Source organism: Pelobates fuscus, chromosome 5 (genome assembly GCF_036172605.1).
Source record: "Pelobates fuscus isolate aPelFus1 chromosome 5, aPelFus1.pri, whole genome shotgun sequence".
Lineage (NCBI taxonomy): Eukaryota > Metazoa > Chordata > Amphibia > Anura > Pelobatidae > Pelobates > Pelobates fuscus.
The window spans coordinates 91,187,262-91,194,811 of NC_086321.1; positions in this window are offsets into that span (position 1 = coordinate 91,187,262).

The window sequence follows — 7,550 nt, forward strand, 5'->3', positions numbered from 1 at the left end:
AGAGTGAGGGGATTTCATGGAAGAAGGCAGAGCAGAGAAGAGGTGTAGATCATGGAATTGAAGAGGGAAATAAGAAAGAAGCGTCATCAGACAAGGGGGCATCGGTGAAAGATAGGGTAGACAGAACCTAAGAATGGACAGAGCACAGCAGATGTAAAAAGAGAAAGTAGTTGGGGGGGTGCAGTAACAAGAGACTTGGTAATTGGGGGCAATGACAGATGAACAACTGGGCATAACAAACCAGGGGAATAGAATAAATGGATCCACAAATGTTTCTAAATGTTCAGAAGGGGACCATCATACTGGAGAAGTTGGGAAACACTAAATCAGGTTATCATTAAAACAATGGAAAAGAAAAAAAAATTACAAAAAGAAAACAGCGCTTAATGCAAAAAAATACAAATAAAACTAAAATCTAGCAATATAAAGAAATATATACATTGTGCCCAAAATGTGTAGTGAACTGATTGTAGATTTTACAGTATTTGATCTGAAAAAGGAAGGAGAAAGAAGGAGCATATAGTGTACCCATTTTTAATAGAGCTAACAACCTAGCTGTAATGGTAGCAGGATTGGCAGTATATCCCGGGAAATACTGGTGCAGCTTTAGCTAATCCCAATGCATGAAATTTCTTAATCTTTATGGAGTGAACAAAAAGACTATAATAGTACAATATTGGCAGTCCACCAGTATACAAGGAGAGCTCATTAAAACAATTAAAGGAACACTATAGTCACCAAAACAACTTTAGCTTAATAAAGCAGTTCTTGTGTATAGATCATGCTCCTGCAGTCTCACTGCTCAATTATCTTCCATTTTGGAGTTAAATCACTTTGTTTATAAAACACTAGTCACAGCTCAGTGCATGTGACTTACACAGCCTTTCTAAGTACTTCCTGAAAGAGTCATCTAAATGTTTACACTTCCTTTATTGCAAATTCTGTTTAACCCCTTAAGGACCAAACTTCTGGAATAAAAGGGAATCATGACATGTCACACATGTCGTGTGTCCTTAAGGGGTTAAATTTCACATTTCTTACCTCCTGCACTGCAAATGGCTTACCAGACTCTGCAGGAGCCTTCTGTGTGTGATTAAAGTTAAATTTACAGAGCAGGAGATAAAAAAATGTAAAGTTAACATGTGATTGAAAATGAAACCACAGTCATGGGAGGTGTGGTTACGGCTGCATAAACAGAAACAAAACGTATTTAACTCCTAAATGGCAGAGAATATAGCAGTGAGACTGTAGAGGTATGATCTATACCCTAAAACTGCTTAATTAGGCTAGAGTCGGTGGCTACAGTGTCCCTTTAATGCAGGCCATGTGCCTTACAGAGACTCTCTCCTGCATTGTATTTGTTTGGGTGTACACCTCCTGGTGGCAGTCACGCAGCCCTGTCACAAATTGGTCCAGCATAGATTTTAATCCCACCACATAAAAAGTAGAAAAAAAAAATGAAAAAAAAAAAAATATTAACCACTAGGAGTCAATGATATTATCTTATTCCATATCAGTGCATTTGTTCTGGTCAGTATAATCATTCCCTTCAGGCTTTTTGCTGTAAACACTGTCTTTTAGAAAAAATGCAGTGTTTACATTACAGCCTAGTGATACCTCTACTGCCACTCAGATGGCTACTAGAGGTGCTTCCTGGGACAGTGCTGCACAGTAAGCAGCAATGCCATTCAGTGTATCCACCCTCTGCATGCAGACACTGAACTTTCCTCATAGAGATGCATTGATTCAATTCATCTCTATGAGGAGATGCCGATTGGCCAGGGCTGTGTTTGACTTGTGCTGGCTCTGCCCCTTGACAGTCTCAGCTAATCCTATGGAGGAGCATTGTGATTGGCTCAGACCACCACTTTTGATTATGTCAGCAGACAGGGGCAGGTAGAGGGCTGCCAGTGGTAGAGCCAGCATCTGAAGACTTGAATACAAGTAAGACTTTACTATATTTAGGGAGGCAAGAGCGGGTAATGGGGGTTTTAACTCTATTGGGTCAAGAATACATGTTTGTGTTCTAGAACCCATAGTGTTCCTTTAAAGTGAGTTTGAAACTTCAACTTGTATTGTGTGAAACTATTGAAAATTGAAACAAATGTAGACCAAGTTCTCCCCAGTGAAATCAGCAGTAATTTGCTGGAGACTGATACTAGGCAAGAGGGAGCCAGGGGGGCTAGATGGTGGTTTCAACACTATAGGGTCAGGAATACATGTTTGTGTTCCTGACCCTATAGTGTTCCTTTAAGAAATATGATCTCACAATCAAGCATGTCGCACGCCACTATAAACTTCAATGTAGCATTTGAAATCTGAGCAAAGAGAAACAACATCATAGAAAACAATATAGAATAAAACCATAAAAACTCCCTGAGAAAACATTGGTTTACATGTGGGTGGGTGGGTGGGTGTCTGGGTGTGTGTGTGTGTATATATATATATATATATATATATATATATATAAATACATTGCTAAACACAAATACACACACCAGTCAAGCCATAAGACTTGCTTTTCCCACAGAAATCTCACTTTAACAGTGCTCTCACTACTGCAAGGGATTATGGGTAGGCGTATACAAATGAGTTCAACAAAGAACCACAATTTTGCCTCATAATTCCACTTTATACATGGATTCCTTGGAGTATGTGTCTGCTGTATACAACAGCTTTGAAACACAACTCAGGAAGAAGAGTAAAGCCAGTAAAACACTCATGGATAGCTGTTTCGTTGTTAATGTAACTCATCAGCATGAGGTTGGTTACTGGTTTGCTATAAAGGCTGGCCGTTACTTGTGGTGGGGAAAAAAAAGTGTGGATGAAAAACCCCTGAAGTAAGGGAGAGCACTGTTAAAGTGAGATTATGGCTTGACTGGTGTGTGTAATTGTGTTTAGCAATGTATTAACTATCCACTAACTTCAGGTGGAAGGGATTTTCATCCACACTTTTTCCCCCACCACAACTCTGATGTAGAATTATTTAAAAATCTTTATTGCACCTGTATTGAATTATTGTACTAACTCCATTTTAATCTCACATAACCTCACATTATGACAGACCCTCCATTTTGTCTACATTACATGACAGAATTTCCTAAAAGCATTTAGTATAATGAATAGAGACTGTATTTTCTATAAAGACATGACTAACCCCGGAATTGCTGAATCTCCTGTAATTTGCAACATAGTATAATCTGAAGGCCATGAGAACACTGTACTAATGAAATGTTCTATTCATAAAAGAACCTTGCACCTGATCACGGGTCTGACATCACTAACTACCCAAAATGGCTAGCCGCCAGATTCCCCCTCCCATCGAGTAAAGACGACATCCCATGATGGGAGGGTGCCCCACTAGTCACTCAAATCCCTGAGCCAATTAATAATATTGATGGGTGGACACTGACATAGCCACTTAACATTTAATCCAATTAATGATGTTTATTTGTTATTATCTGATATTCAATGATGATGTCATTTTGCCTTTAAAAGGGTCTGCATACCCGTTTTCTAACCAGATGCCATTAAATTTTCTGAAGTGCTTTTAACCTGAACTCCATGTGTCAGTGTGAACTTACTTCTGCGTATACGCAATTTAATCATCTCAGATTTGGACAGGAACAGATAGACATTTAAACATATTTGTTTATTTCTAAATTAATCTACATCAATTGGGCGTCCAGAACGTGGGGCACCGGGCTATGGCCTCTGGCCGGTAAGCCGTCCTAAGGAAGATGCTGTTGGACGGGGGAATCCTGGGGGAAGGAAAGGAGACTGATCACCTCCCTGTACACGGTAGAGACTTCTGCAGAGCCTAGCCGGTATGTTCCAGCCCCTTTGATTAACCCGTCCAAGTGTCTGTGACTGCTACCGGGAGGACATCAAAGACAGGTAATATCTTGCCCGGTGTCTTGTTGTTACCCACCTGTTTACCTGCATTTAGTCTATCTGTTGCCTGGGTGTGTTTGTATTGGTCTGTCTTTAGCTTAAGTGCCCGGGTAGAGTGTTTATCTGTGTACCCCTTTTGGGATGAAGGGGGGGTGGACCTGTGGTAGTTTGCCTGGGGGTCCTCTGTTTGTCTGTTTACCCTTTTTGGGATAAAGGGGGGTGGACCTGGGGGTGTTTGCCTGGGGTCCTCTGTTGCCTGTTTACTCCTTTTAGGAGCCTCGTGGCTGTGGCTGTAAGGAAAAAGAGGGTGTTGGATCTGTGGAGATTGTGTAGACTCATAGTTTCCTGGGGGTCCTTCTGGTGTCACTTTGATAGCCTAGCTAGCCTCATTGTGCACATAACTCTGCTTGCAGAGAGGTGGTACCCTCCAGCTTCGAGCGCTGAGGCTGGTGGCATTCCAATTGTTATTTGTGGTGCGTGGATTCGGGCAGGCATTGCTGTCTCCATCACCACGGGGTAGTGAGACTTATGAGTGGGTTCATAGGGGCGCTACGTGGGTGAGGATAGAGGTGGCCACACTTAGTGGACTGCTGTAACGAGGGAGGCATATGGATTTCGGGCCGGTGTCAGTCGTTATCCTTTGCCGCTGGTAGTGAAACTTACGAAAGTTGTTCTCCGAGCGGGGACACTACGAGGTTGAGGGAGGTGACTTTGGTCACACGAGTAAAGGAAAGGGATTACTGTTGATTTTATTTGAACTGTGATGCATGCACTGTATTTCAATTGTATTGTTGTTTTTGTTTAATTGGGAGTCATTCAAACTCCTGTGTCTGTCTCTAAAATTTCACCTTACTTTTTTTACTTTTGCTATACTTTCTGTATTATTTACACTATCCACTCCTATTTCTCTTGTGAGAGAAGTGATTGGTCACACACTTCTCACCCCGCTCCAATCCGTGACTACCACCTCGGGTAGGCGGATTTAGTGACTGGTCTACGTTTTGGGAAGACGCACTTGAGGGGGACCCATTCTTCTTGAGTGGCAGTCGAGCATTGTAGATGTTCTGTTTCATTTTTCTTTCCCTATATCTGGGACGCCTGTATAGGGGGGGATATGGGACAGGAATTGAGTAAGCCCGGTAGGGGCTGGCTCGCATGTGATTTAGTTGAAGACAGAGAGGGTGAGGTGTTGAAAAGATTGCTAAAGTGTGTAAAATTGCTGTGCCTTCATGTGGTAGATTGCAGCCAGAAAGCTGGCGTAGATTGCTGACAGAGAAGAAAGCAAGCTTACAGATAATGCTTTACTGGTACAGAGTAGCAAGAGCTATTCAGCAGGAAGGTTGGGTTGAGGAAGAACTAGATCACAAAGGGTTAAGAATGTATGTATATCAAAATAATTGTTTTTGTATTTTGTGTTAGCCATTACCCTGGTAGAGGGTGGGGGTTTTGTATTGAGTTTCACTGAGAGTATTACTAAATGTTGTGTTTTTGTGTCTCTCTGCTTTTGCAATAACTGTAACGTGGCTATCCTTCTGTCTTGTTGCTGTACAGCATTGACATGGTTAAAGAGATTCTGCTTGCAGTCTCTCTCCCACTTCCCCCGCCTTCCCCCGCCTCTCTCTCTCTTGCCTTCTGTGAGACGCGAGGGGGAGGGAGGGGGGGGTTGCATGCTTGCAAATTCAGATTTGTTTCTTCCGTAGAGTTATTCAGAACTACTGATAAGACTTAGCAATGGCATTTTTTGCTAGAAAATATTCTAATTGTGTATTTTGCTACTTACATAGGAGTGATGTGTCGTATAGGAGGTTTCTAGGGTTTGTGTGTTGTTGTTGTTGTTGCCATTTGTGTGTCGCCAGCAGGTTCCGTGGCGTTGTATATGTATTTGTACGTGTTGGGTGATTAATAGCTGGTGAATGATGGGGGAGGTTAGTTGCATCCCGTGAGTTTATTTTTGCACCATGTTATTTCAAAGCTTCACGGGCTGTTAAATGTATAATGTTTTCATTTGTCTTATTTAATCCGTCAAGTCTGTCCATAGTTTAGTATTTCATTTTGCCGAACAGAATGTTGCTTCTCTGATTTATTTTATTAGGCTATAACTTAGTGTAGAAATGCCCTAAAAGAAAATGGCCCCTAGAACAAAAGAAGGTTGTCCTTAAGTGCCCTCACTCTGCCCTTAGTGAGGTGATATCCGCCCATATATCGTGTCAATTCTGGCCATCCAAGGCTGACGAGATCTACTCCTACCATGCTCATCCTATCCTAAGACATGCTGTCTTCCTTAATTCCCACATATTATGAACAAGAAAGTTACAATTACTAAAATAATCCTGCTATTAGTTTCCCTATATCAGGAAAGTGTCTGTGACAAGTGATGGTTAATATGTAGATAGAATATATATGTCTATCGATTCACGTGTAAGTAACAAGTGTGTTTGAACTTTGTGTACAAAGATTGATAACATGCTGGAAGAAGGGTTATCTTAAAGAACATTTACTAAAAGAAAGTTCTAATAAACCAAGATTTCTTGAACAAATGATAATACAATTAAGGATTGGTTTCAAAATGTTTTGATCTAATTGAAAAGGAACCAGTTAACATTATAAGCATAACTATTAACAAATGAATAAGGTGGGAGTGTGTTCCAATCTGTTTTTTACTGGATAATGTTTGCCTCCAAGATTAAAAGACTGACTAACATAATTTTTGTTGTAAGCCCAGATATTTTATTATTGCATATGCATAGGAATTGAGACTTTGGGCATTATAGTGTATTAATTCTAGATCTGTTACTAGCAGCAAGTGCTTAGCCTTATGCCTATCCCACGCATGCTTAAACACGTCTACTGAGTTAACCTCTACCACTCCAGTTGGAAGGCTATTCCATGCATCCACTACCCTCTCAGTAATGTAATACTTCCTGATATTATTTTTAAACCTTTGTCCCTCTATTTTTGAGACTATGTCCTCTTGTTATGGTAGTTTTCCTTCTTTTAAATATAGTCTCCACTTTTACTGTGTTGTTTCCCTTTATGTATTTAAAATGCTTTTATCATATTTCCCCTGTCTCGTCTTTTCACCAAGCTATACCTGTTAAGATCCTTTAACCTTTCCTGGTGAATTTTATCCTGCAATCCATGAACCAGTTTAGTAGCCCTTCTTTGAACTCTCTCTAAGGTATCCATATCCTTCTGAAGATATGGTCTCCAGTACTGTATCCAGTACTCTAAGTGAGGTCTCACCAGTGTTCTGTACAATGGCATGAGCATTTCCCTCTTCCTACTGCTAATACCTCTCCCTATGCAACCAATCATTCTGCTAGCATTTTCTGCTGCTCTATTACATTGTACATTGTCATTAACAGCCAGAAACTGGAGAACAAGAGATGTGAATTAATGTATAGCTATTTATAAGCTTAACAAAATCTCCATTATCTTTTCCATTTATTTTGCAGAAGACAATGTTATTTGTCTATTTTGTATGTTTTAAAAATACATTATCAGTGAAGAGTAGAATAAATTTTATCCCATTTGCGAGACATAAAATTGTGATAATGTATATTTGTGATATAAGTAAGAATTACATTTTGAGATGTTAGATATAAATTAATAAAATAAAGAACGAGAGTCAGGGATAGCGTCTGTCTCCACGGGCA